This window comes from Nicotiana tomentosiformis, chromosome 4, assembly GCF_000390325.3.
Source record: "Nicotiana tomentosiformis chromosome 4, ASM39032v3, whole genome shotgun sequence".
Classification (NCBI taxonomy): domain Eukaryota; kingdom Viridiplantae; phylum Streptophyta; class Magnoliopsida; order Solanales; family Solanaceae; genus Nicotiana; species Nicotiana tomentosiformis.
The window spans coordinates 45,121,337-45,135,339 of record NC_090815.1 but is presented as its reverse complement, the minus strand read 5'-3'; positions in this window follow the sequence as shown (position 1 = coordinate 45,135,339).

Here is a 14,003-nt window from a genome sequence, read left to right as displayed (position 1 = left end):
TGTATATAGTGGATTGCTCATCTCTGCCGTGGACGTAGGAGAACTACGTTAAATGTTTGTGTCTCTTTTGGTAGATTTCTCTTTTGTTGTTGGATTTATTGTCGTTCAAGGTTTGCTTTACTAGCTCCCGCATGACAACTGATTATTTTGGTCCTAACAAGTGGTATCAGAGCGTAGTTCAAGACATGTTCATCTTGGCGGATTTAGTTCTAGCAGCAACCTGTTTGACGATAATCAAGATTTTTATTTGAGAAGTTTGACCGGAGTGTTACTCACGTTGAGACAAACTTTGTGGTGGAGATTTGGAGATGCGACATGTTGAAGATTATATGAAGAACGTAGATCAGATTTATTTTATCAGAAAATTCGGACCAAGGGGGAGAATTGTTAGAGGTTGTCCTGATTTTCTTACCATATTTGGTTTTCTTATTTCTTGAAGGAAAAGACAATATATTTACTATAATTGGATTTTTCTTTTTGTAGAAGAAAATTATAATTCTTCCATGTTTGGCTAGTCCTTTTTCTTGTAGGAAAAGGTTTGGACTTCTATAAATTGTGGATCCTTCATTCTCATTCAGCAACATCCACAATGTAGTCATATGGGGTTTGAGAATTATGTTTAGGGGTAGAACTTTACGGACAAGTATTAGTGTATCACTTGTGTTTGCCTCTTCGTGAGGTTGTTCTCTCGATACTTTCTACTCTCTTGTATATAGTGGATTGCTCATCTCCGTCGTGGACGTAGGTCTATTGACCGAACCACGTTAAATATTTGTGTCTCTTTTGGTAGATTTCTCTTTTGTTGTTGGATTTATCGTCATCCAAAGTTTGCTTTACTAGCTCCCGCATGACACCTGATTATTTCGGTCCTAACACATGCGCCATCTCCCCTTCACATTTTATGAAATTATATAATATAAAATAAGAATGTGTCTTTAGTAATACTTGAATAAATGTATCTAAATACAAAGTATTATTTCATTGTATTATTATTCATGTTGCATAACAATATTTACATTATTATTTACCAATAATTATTCTACTAAACATTTATTGTTTACCCGTAAAATGGTACAGTTGAATTTGTAACGTGATTTATAGACACATGAATTAATTTGATCCAAGGATATAAAATAACTAAGAACAGAAATAAATTGATTAAATAAACTTGAATAAAATACAAGTTTGACTGTGAGATAAGCTTCTCCGAAAGCAAGAATAGGAACAATATGTAGAACATAAACAAAGTACGTTGTTAATAGAATAAGAGCAGATTTTACCTTTTTACGTATAGATTTTTTTTGTGTCCTATAATGAATATAAATTCTTCTATTTATAGCTCAATTCGGGTAGACAAGATCCTCAAATCAACCTCTTCTTTAATGTGAATAAAATCCCTCTTGATGAGTGCATAACGGTTGAGTATAAATACAAAGATTCATTGTAAGGTTGCTCATTGAATGTTATCTTTTCCAACCGATATCTTCCTCTCAAATCTTTATTCCTAATTCCAGTGCCGTCGAAACTTATTCAGCACCAGTCACATATTCATAACCGGTGCCAGCTATTTGATAACTCATATCTTACTTGTCCTTACTTTCACATACCGTTCTTTAATTTTAACCCACACCGATAGTCCCATTACTTTCCAGTGACTAAATTTTATTGTAGCGGAAAGTAGATAAGACCTCTTTTCTTGGCAGAAAAATTCATGAACGATTTTTGACACTTGAAAGGACGCATGTCTCCTTGCATTTAATGAGCCGAACACGTGTTATCCCGTGATTCGGCAAAATAATTTTGCAAGTTTCCTAGGTAATGATGACTAGAATTCTGCCGCCTATAAACTTCTCTACTTCTCATCATTTTTATCTTTCACTTTTACAAACTCTTCTTCTTCGAATTTCCTTAAAGCTTTTCTACAAACCTCTATTTCTCAGTAAAATTTTCTTACACAGATTTTCCTTAAAGTTTGCTTGTTTCAAAACTCTCAACTGGATGATATTGGTTGAACTACCTAGATCAACCAATACACGTTTAATTTTAAAATCTAAAATATTAAGTGATATTACTAAAGCGTCGTTGTGTGGTAAAATAAGACCATCAATGTCTTCTTCTCTGAAGGTAATTTTATCATCTTCTGATGCTTCTCGGACTCTCTTGCCATGAGTTACTGATATCTTTGTCTTTTTTGTTGCCGGTTTGGCTGGTTTCGTAGCATCTCCATTCCTCTCATAATTATTCTTGGTCACTTAGAAACCTCCGAGATTACCGTTCTTCAACAATGATGCAACCTCTTCATGAAGATGCTAGCAGTCCCCAGTCCTATGGCCATGAGTTTCGTGGAATTCACAACACAGACAAGGATCCCTTTGACTAGGATCAGACCGAATTAGTTTTAGAAATCTTGCCTCCTTGATGTTTCTCATAGACGAAATCAACTCTACCAAACTAATATTGAAGTTGTAATCTGACAACCGGGGATATGCTGAATCCCGGAACCCGATGGTTCTCTCTTGCAAAGCCCTGCTACTCCGACAACGATTTATCCTTCTATCCGAAACAAACCTTTCTGAAGGCTGCAAACCTTTATACTAAATATGCATAATATACTATAATATAATTTTGGTCAATGGACCTACATATAAAAAAAACTAATATAAAAATATAAAAAATTATGGTGAGAATATCTTTCCTTAAACAAAACTCTCTTAAGGACTACATTGGGATGCTATTGTATTTTTGTGTATGAAGTGAAGGATTCTCAATTTATAGAGGTCACAACCTTTTTTTCTCAAGAAAGAGATCTATAAAATATGAAAGAGATCTATATTTTCCTTTTAGAAAAAGTAAAATTAATTATGCTAAACTCTTCGTCCTTCCTTCACGAAAAGGTAAAATCCAAATATAGTAAGAAAATTTAGGCAAAACCTAACAATTCTCCCGTTTGGTCTAAAGTTTTTAGTAAAATAAACTTGATTTTCCCTTTTTACATAATTACCATCACTGTTGCTTGCCCATGGTTAAAAGTAGGTATTAGTTAAAAATTAGAGCATTGTGCGTTAAAAGTGAGCGCGAGTTAAAATTATTGGAGCATTGGGTTAAAAATTAGCAAGGTTAAAAGTAGAGCTCATGCTTTAAAAGTAAGCAAATGTGAGCTCATGCATTAAAAGTACGCATGAGTTAATTTTTTTTAAAGATGCATCAGCAGAAATGTTAAAAATATGATTGCAATTTTTTCTCCACGTGTAATATTTCTGACTGGATTTTTTCTTTTTACCGGACAAAAAATTTATTATCAAAAAATTGGCCATAGCTTGACCCTTGAACTTGTCTTCAATTTTGCTCTAAATCATAGGAACCCTTTAACTTTTATAGGTATTCCAGTCTTTTCCCCCTTTATTTTACTCGTCAAACTAGTAGGTAAGGAAGTTTTAAAAAACCCCAACTACCAAAAAATCATAGTTTTAAATAACAAGTACAACAGTATTCTCATGTACAACAACAACAACAACCCAGTATAATCCCACTAGTGGGGTCTGGGGAGGGTAGTGTGTACGCAGACCTTACCCCTACCATGAGATAGAGAGGCTGTTTCCAATAGACCCTTGGCATCCTTCCCTCCAAGAACTTCCCACCTTGCTCTTGGGGTGACTCGAACTCACAACCTCTTGGTTGGAAGTGGAGATTACTTACCATCGGAGCAATCCCTCTCAGATAGTATTCTCATGTACTTGATGGTAAATAGGTAAAAATACTACATCATCATCATCGTTCATTTATTACGTACCTCTTTGTGTTTTCAGGGTTGATCAATGATGGCTCATTACTCTTTTTCAAATTTTGGGATTTTAGGGACTCGCTCTAGGAGTCCGAAACCAAAATATTGTAAATTTTGATTCAAGAGACAAAAATACGTAAAAAAAGTGTTGAGGATCATATTATGTATAACGTATTTGAAACATTCGCTATATCTTAACGGTCAGTTACCCCGTTAAAATATAGCGCATGTAATATATACGTTATACTCGGTAGTTCCGGACTCCTAGCTCTAGTGCCCTAGATCAACTAGTATGCTACATTTCTAGACTAAGGTGGTGCCGTATCATAAAATAAGGCAGTGAAAAGAATGATGAAGAAAAGGTTTTCAGTTTTTGCAGAAGATTTAAAATTCTTTCTGATTTTTATGCCTTTATCTCAGCGAAAAGATCAAATGTCGAATCCATTTATTTTTCTGGTATTCAAGCAGGTTGGAATATGTATTATCATAATAATGGTAGAAATGGAACCATTTTTGTTTTGATATTCTATACAAAATCCTATAACTTAATTAATAAGTCTAAGTAGCAGAAGTCTGTTTCTAGGGATGTTTTATCAATTTCTTTCCATTTGTATCTGTTGAAAATTCCAATAAATTCCAATTCAATTTAAGTAGAAAATTCTCTTTCTTCCTCCGTTCATACGTATTTCATACATTCCAGATATGGAGTTGGGTAAAATTTCATGTGATTCGGTAAACAAAATAGAAATGCCATCATTGCTAGATCATTTATCTAATCTATCTAATTAGATGAAGAATGAACCAATAGTGGTATTTTTTGATAAATGGGAAATTAAAAATGCTCGGGGATGGAAATGAGGGAATATCTACAATACCTGGATTTAATCAGATACAATTTGAAGGATTTTGTAGGTTCATTGATCAAGGTTTGACGGAAGAACTTTATAAGTTTCCAAAAATTGAAGATACAGATCAAGAAATTGAATTTCAATTATTTGTGGAAACATATCAATTGGTCGAACCCTTGATAAAGGAAAGAGATGCTGTGTATGAATCACTCACATATTCTTCTGAATTATATGTATCCGCGGGATTAATTTGGAAAAACAGTAGGGATATGCAAGAACAAACATTTTTTATCGGAAACATTCCTCTAATGAATTCCCTGGGAACTTCTATAGTCAATGGAATATATAGAATTGTGATCAATCAAATATTGCAAAGTCCCGGTATTTATTACCGATCAGAATTGGACCATAACGGAATTTCGGTCTATACCGGCACCATAATATCAGATTGGGGAGGAAGATCAGAATTAGAAATTGATAGAAAAGCAAGGATATGGGCTCGTGTAAGTAGGAAACAAAAAATATCTATTCTAGTTCTATCATCAGCTATGGGTTTGAATCTAAGAGAAATTCTAGAAAATGTTTGCTATCCTGAAATTTTTTTGTCTTTTCTGAGTGATAAGGAGAGAAAAAAAATTGGGTCAAAAGAAAATGCCATTTTGGAGTTTTATCAACAATTTGCTTGTGTAGGTGGCGATCCGGTATTTTCTGAATCCTTATGTAAGGAATTACAAAAGAAATTCTTTCAACAAAGATGTGAATTAGGAAGGATTGGTCGACGAAATATGAACCGAAGACTGAACCTTGATATACCCCAGAACAATACATTTTTGTTACCACGAGATATATTGGCAGCCGCCGATCATTTGATTGGGCTGAAATTTGGAATGGGTGCACTTGACGATATGAATCATTTGAAAAATAAACGTATTCGTTCTGTAGCAGATCTTTTACAAGATCAATTCGGGTTGGCTCTGGTTCGTTTAGAAAATGTGGTTCGGGGGACTATATGTGGAGCAATTCGGCATAAATTGATACCGACACCTCAGAATTTGGTAACCTCAACTCCATTAACAACTACTTATGAATCCTTTTTCGGTTTACACCCATTATCTCAAGTTTTGGATCGAACTAATCCATTGACACAAATAGTTCATGGGAGAAAATTAAGTTATTTGGGCCCTGGAGGACTGACAGGGCGCACTGCTAGTTTTCGGATACGAGATATCCATCCTAGTCACTATGGACGTATTTGCCCAATTGACACATCTGAAGGAATCAATGTTGGACTTATTGGATCCTTAGCAATTCATGCGAAGATTGGTCATTGGGGATCTCTAGAAAGCCCTTTTTATGAAATTTCTGAGAGGTCAACCGGGGTACGGATGCTTTATTTATCACCAGGTAGAGATGAATACTATATGGTAGCGGCAGGAAATTCTTTAGCCCTAAATCGGGATATTCAGGAAGAACAGGTTGTTCCAGCTCGATACCGTCAAGAATTCTTGACTATTGCATGGGAACAGGTTCATCTTCGAAGTATTTTTCCTTTTCAATATTTTTCTATTGGAGCTTCCCTCATTCCTTTTATCGAACATAATGATGCGAATCGAGCTTTAATGAGTTCTAATATGCAACGTCAAGCAGTTCCTCTTTCTCGCTCCGAGAAATGCATTGTTGGAACTGGGTTGGAACGACAAGCAGCTCTAGATTCGGGGGCTCTTGCTATAGCCGAACGCGAGGGAAGGGTCGTTTATACCAATACTGACAAGATTCTTTTAGCAGGTAATGGAGATATTCTAAGCATTCCATTAGTTATATATCAACGTTCCAATAAAAATACTTGTATGCATCAAAAACTCCAGGTTCCTCGGGGTAAATGCATTAAAAAGGGACAAATTTTAGCGGATGGTGCTGCTACGGTTGGTGGCGAACTTGCTTTGGGGAAAAACGTATTAGTAGCTTATATGCCGTGGGAGGGTTACAATTCTGAAGATGCAGTACTTATTAGCGAGCGTTTGGTATATGAAGATATTTATACTTCTTTTCACATACGGAAATATGAAATTCAGACTCATGTGACAAGCCAAGGCCCTGAAAAAGTAACTAATGAAATACCGCATTTAGAAGCCCATTTACTCCGCAATTTAGATAAAAATGGAATTGTGATGCTGGGATCTTGGGTAGAGACGGGTGATATTTTAGTAGGTAAATTAACACCCCAGGTCGTGAAAGAATCGTCGTATGCCCCGGAAGATAGATTGTTACGAGCTATACTTGGTATTCAGGTATCTACTTCAAAAGAAACTTGTCTAAAACTACTTATAGGTGGCAGGGGTCGGGTTATTGATGTGAGGTGGATCCAGAAAAGGGGTGGTTCTAGTTATAATCCCGAAACAATTCGTGTATATATTTTACAGAAACGTGAAATCAAAGTAGGCGATAAAGTAGCTGGAAGACACGGAAATAAAGGTATCATTTCCAAAATTTTGCCTAGACAAGATATGCCTTATTTACAAGATGGAAGATCCGTTGATATGGTCTTTAACCCATTAGGAGTACCTTCACGAATGAATGTAGGACAGATATTTGAATGTTCACTAGGGTTAGCAGGGAGTCTGCTAGATAGACATTATCGAATAGCACCTTTTGATGAGAGATATGAACAAGAAGCTTCGAGAAAACTTGTGTTTTCTGAATTATATGAAGCCAGTAAGCAAACAGCGAATCCATGGGTATTTGAACCCGAATATCCAGGAAAAAGCAGAATATTTGATGGAAGGACGGGGAATCCTTTTGAACAACCCGTTATAATAGGAAAGCCTTATATCTTGAAATTAATTCATCAAGTTGATGATAAAATCCATGGGCGTTCCAGTGGACATTATGCGCTTGTTACACAACAACCCCTTAGAGGAAGAGCCAAACAGGGGGGACAGCGGGTAGGAGAAATGGAGGTTTGGGCTCTAGAAGGGTTTGGGGTTGCTCATATTTTACAAGAGATGCTTACTTATAAATCGGATCATATTAGAGCTCGCCAGGAAGTACTTGGTACTACGATCATTGGGGGAACAATACCTAATCCCGAAGATGCTCCAGAATCTTTTCGATTGCTCGTTCGAGAACTACGATCTTTAGCTCTGGAACTGAATCATTTCCTTGTATCTGAGAAGAACTTCCAGATTAATAGGAAGGAAGCTTAATCGGAATGAATAATAATTTTTCTTCTATGATCGATCGATATAAACATCAACAGCTCCGAATTGGATCAGTTTCTCCTCAACAAATAAGTGCTTGGGCTACTAAAATCCTGCCTAATGGAGAGATAGTTGGAGAGGTAACAAAACCCTATACTTTTCATTACAAAACTAACAAACCGGAAAAAGATGGATTATTTTGTGAAAGAATTTTTAGTCCTATAAAAAGCGAAATTTGTGCTTGTGAAAATTATCGAGTAATCGGAGATGAAAAAGAAGCCCGAAATTTTGTGAACAATGCGGGGTTGAATTTGTTGATTCTCGGATACGAAGGTATCAAATTGGCTATATCAAACTCGCATGCCCAGTAACCCATGTGTAATATTTAAAATGTTTTCCTAGTTATATTGCGATTTTTTTAGATAAACCTCTTAAAGAATTAAAAGGCCTAGTATAATGAGACGTGTGATTGTTTTGTTTTAGTTGATATGATGTGATTCTTAAATTCTTTATGTGCAATTAGCTTGATATTCCATTTGAGTACGAATTATCATTTAAATTAACTCTTACTAAATCTAACAACCTGGCCATTGAGTCTAAGTTGGGATATCATTATATTGCACTCTAATGGGTCGTTTGGTACATGGGATAAAGATAATAATTCCGGGATAATTTGGGATTAACTTTATTCTATGTTTAGTTTGGGGTATTAATTAATTCAGGGATAATTTTTACACTAAATTAGTAGGATGAGTTATCCCATACAAAAAGTTGGATAGTTAATCCCATGGAATATCCCACAATTATACCAAATAATCCCTAAGCATCGACGGCCTCCCAAGCCTATATTTAGTTATGTTGAAAAAAAAGCACTCCATGCGTTCTCTTTTACTAGTTTGTTAGATTAAAAATAATTCTATTTTTACTTGTCTATTTTAATAAATGAAGCAAAAATTATTATTTTCTTTCAATATTACCTTTAATATTAAGAACCCCACAATCTTTAAATTTTTCAGAGTTAAAACTTTAATAAAGAGTGTACCTAATCAACAGAGGACTAGTAAAAAAACGGAGAGAATATATTTATAGTAGAGGTCAATGTTTGCGTCCAGAAATCATAACCTTTTGAGGACATGAACAGCTAATGATTTGGAGTTGTTGATTGGCTACGTTTTGAATTTTAGATATATATATATATACCAAACAAAATAATGGTTCCACGGTTTGGTGCAAAGTAGAGTACACCGTGGTGGACCCTCTTCATTTTAATTCACTTTTTTTTCATTTTGTCAATTCACTTTTGATTGTCCATAAGCTATTTTAAAAATGTAATATCTCCGATTATGGAATTCATATCCCTACCCTCTTTTCTAAAAATATCTCTTCTATATCAACATGACAAAGTTTCATATCATAGTGTTACTTAAAAAGTAAGATGGAGCTGTTTTTACTTTTTCATCAATTTTACTTGGCCATAGCACTGTTAATCAGTGGAGACTTTGCCCCTAAAATATACTAAACACATAACCATTACATTAATTAATATTCCCACTCGATAGTAATTGGCATATGTATAGTTTGATGAGTTTCAAAACTTAAATATGCGACCTATGCGTGCTGTAAAGCAAACACCTACTTACTTGAGGAGAAAAAGATCTTTGTATAGAGTGAATTTAAGTAGGTACTATATCTTAATTAAAAAGATACACTTCAAGCAAGGAACTACTAAAAGCTTTATGGGTTGTTAGGTATGATGGATAAACAAAAATAATTTTTGAATAAATATTTAGTATCATCTTATCTTTTGTTAGGTTATTAATTTTGGGATAAATTATTCCGTTATTAAAAATAGTATCGGGATAACTTGTACCTGCCAGAGGGTGGAGTAGTAATCTCATGATAAATTATTTTAAGATAAAGTAGTAAAATTGACAATCCCACAATTAATACAACATGCCAAATAGTCAATAAAAAACAATATCAGAATAATTAATCTCAATATAACTAATTCCAGCATAACTTGTCTCCAAACCAAACTACACTTATTCTTATTCTTTTGTCTAAAGAAAGAAGAGCCATTCGTGCGTGTGGTGTACTATGTACATGAAATGGCTAGTCAAGGGTCCCATTTTACAAATGATGATCTACGAAAGATATATATTACTCAGTCCGTTTCAATTTATATGAACTTGTTTGACTTTGTGAGCACCTAATTTTTTACCGTGCTTGAATATTTCCCGCTCCCATCTTCCCAGGCGTGTCCCCACTCCACTTTCATTTGTCCCCCCATGCTTGTCCCCCATGTTTGTCCTCCCATACTTTGCTTTGTTCCCCCATTCCTTGTCCCCCACACTTTGCTCCCTACTCACAACCCCCAACATCCCCCCTATTCCCTAAAAGAAACAGACATATCCCTCCCTAAAAGAGGGATCCTGGCCCATCTCCTGTCGACTCTTTCGGACCTACATAGAGACAGGGGAGCTCTCACTCATTCTCTGGATCTTCAACAGGGAAGCAACAGCCGCATTCTCCCATGGCTAACACCCTTCTACTCATTTCTTCTTGAAAAAAAAAACAGCCTCCAAACTCTCTCATCTCACTCATCTCACTCACTTACTTACTCACTTTCATAGACTCATGGATATTGACCTCACTCACTGCACTCGCATACAATAGTATCTGAAATTCAAAAACGAGAAAAGCTTCAAAATTTGAGATTAAAAAAAAAAGGTTTTGAAGAAGAGAAGGAAAAATAGAGTTGTAGCTGATTTTCAGTCGTCATTTGACTATTCTTGAGGCCTTACTGCTGCTGTCAAGCCTTTGTTTGGCTATTAAAAATTTTATTGCTGCTGGTAATTGTACTGCTGTAGTTGGGATTCATCTTCAGAGTTCAACACCTTTGTTTGGATTCCTATTCTGTTATTATTCTGCTCTTAGGTATGTACAATCCAACTGAAAATTATTTTTCAAATATAATCTGAGAAATTGGGTATTGTGTTCCATATTTGTGTTTGTTCACTTAGAATCGGCATGTTCTGGTTGTTTAAATTGTTTGGATTCCTTATTGTTTTGTGATATTGATTATGTGTTAAAAAAGGGGATAGAATGTCCATTGATATCTGCTCACATAATTATTTCATTATTAGAGATTATATCATGTTTAAATAATAGTCTATGTTGTGAGTCGATTTTAAGAGTAGTATGCTTTCAAATTCAACCGCTATTTGGACATATCTATTTCTGAAAGAGTCCGGCTCTTTGTGCACTTGAATGAGCGTAGTAATTATGAGCTTTAACTTTTTCCGTTTTTGAAGGCAGTGTGTTGGAAATTGTGGAGTATAATGTATTATGTCGTTTCATCTCAAAGTAGATTGTTAAAATATTAGTTTTAAGTTTTTGAGAATAATCTGTTGTATGTGATTCAAATGGGTTCAATTATAAAACAGTCATGAAACAATTTTAGCCTCAAGTTGGACCAAGCTTTAAAGTTTCATGTGTACAATAATTAATTCCAATAAAAATAAGATTTTTGTTACTAATTAATTAACTCATTCTTTTTAGTAATTAATTTAAATACTAGACAATTAGTAGCCGCGCTTTAACTTCACGGACTCGCTTGCGTAGCGTGATGTTTAATATTCAATTGATTCAAACAATCTCATATCATATCCATTAGCTTTAATTAATTACTAAATTAGTTAATCCCTTGATATAAATTGCGGATTCGTTTGCGTAGCGCGATAGTTGACATTTAACAAATTTCAAAATCAATTTTTTCGAATTTATTAATTTCAAAAGTAAATTCGGTCGCACGTTTGCCTGCGTGGTGTGGTTAGGACAATTTAATGTTATTCAAAATTTTCTTTAATAATTTTAATAATTAAAAGCGGATAGATAAAGCACGAAAACCAATAAATCACAGTTTATCCAAAATTAATTCAAGCCAAATGTAGTCAATAAAGCGACCGTGCTAGAACCACGGGACTCGGGGAATACCTTACACCTTCTCCCCGGTCAACAAAATTTCTTACCCGGACTTTATTTTCGCAGACCAATAATAATAGAGTCAAACATTCCTTTGACTAGGGATTCAAATAAAAGGTGACTTGGAACACCCAAAAACTCAATTCCAAGTGGCGACTCTGTAAATAAAATAGTCCCTACTCAAGTTTGTCACTTTAATTGAAAAAATTCTTTAACCCACCATCCACAATCAATAATAACACATTTATCGTTTTGGGGGTAGAAATGGAGTGTGACAGCTCTGGCGACTCTGCTGGGGAATTTCAAGAATTCGAGCTTGTACATTGACTTTATTTGGCTTTATTAATTTTTGTATATATTGTAATTTATTTGAGCCTAATGTGTTACTTGTCGAGTTTTTACCGTTTTGATATTGTTGAACTATACATATAAATTGTATCTTTCCTCGCATCCCTCTGAGTCTTCTCATAATTAGTTATGTTGTGTTTGCCTACCAGCATCACAAAATTTCTGTCTTGAGATAAAGACAGTTAGCCTACCAGCTTCTGGTGAAGGATTTAGTCACACATATTTAGGCGGGAGAGCCGTTAGCTAGCCAGTGCTGTTCTACTACTGGTAATGCTTGACGCTCCTCGGCTCGGGTTGTCCGCCCGGGTAAGCAAGGTCTAGATACCATCTCCTTTAGGATTTACAAACTTAGAAGAACAAGCCACAAGCAATGAATATTCCTAGTAGGTTACGCTTTATTTGCATCGTGTGCATTTGACTTAGCAGCTTTCGACACAAGGGTCGAGTTCTATTTTAGGACAAGTACCTTGTTGAGACCATTATGTCATGTTATGTGCTACTTGTTGCATTATTTAGGAGGCTGGTATGTCGACCAACTTTAGCATAAATCAGTTGAACAAATATAGAAAAAATGATGTGGTCTAGTGCATACGGTTTTTAAAGATTAATTTTTCAAAAAAAAAATCAAAAAGAAATAGTCGGTTTTAACCGAACTACGCGGGTCTGATTCTCACCGGATGTGAGATACGTAGGCAAACCTCATCGGTTCCGGCCCCCAATTTTCAAAAATTCAAAAAAAAAATAATATTTTTCTTTAATTCCTTATTTAGAAGTCTTTCTTTGAGACGTAAAATCCAAAATTCCAAAAATATTGCCTTTCATTTTATTTATTTATTTTTAAAAAAAGGGTCTTTCTCCCAAAATTCAAAAAAAAAATTAAAATCTAAAAAATATTTTCTGTCTTTTTAAATTTACAAAAAATAATATATATATATATATATTTTCTTTCTTTTAAAAAAAAAAGTATTTCTTTCGAAGATTATAAAAAAAAACTGTGATTATTTATATATGAGTAAAAAAAAAAGAGTTAGTTTATTTTACTTTATTCCTGATTTTTCCTGAACTACGTAATGATCTGATTCATGCGGCGACATGATACGTAGGCAACCCACAAAAGGTTCGATCAAAATATTTTTCAATGATTCTAAGATGAGGGATCAAAATGAGGCGTGAGTGAAAATATATATATATATATATATATATATATATATATATATATATATATATATATAAAAATAAAATAAAATAAAATAAAAAAATAAAAAAAATAAATAAATAATAAGAGCGTCAATAAGAAGCTACCCATAAGTCGGAATGAAACATGAACCCTCCAAAAGCATGTTAGAAATAGTGACAATGATAGGAGCATGGCACATTATGTGTGATTTCATATCTATAAAATGCTTAACCCTAACACGTTTGCTGTCTCTTGAGTTTAGCTTAAGGTGGTTGGTTTGTGGTGAAACTGGCAACACACCATTACTTCACTAGATCTAAGGGAGCAGTAGTAATGACCAACGATGATGAGATCGAGCTGATCAGTGATGACCCCCAGGGTCAATCAGTTGAACAAGAGTCAGAGGAAATAAGAAAATTAAGACAGCAATTGTCTGATGTATATCAAGCTTGGGTGTCTGGTCAGCCTACACCCCGTGGTCCCTCAGAGGGAACTTCCACTGTACCCCTGGCTACTCAACCACCGCTCCATGCAACGAGCGACCACATCCTACCACCAGGGTATGTGCCAAACTACAGCCTCCACGTTGCTCCTGGTACCTCTAATGCGCGACCTCCAGCTGCACCAGTCAGTAACACTCCTCTAGTCGTGTCTGGCGTACCGGCATA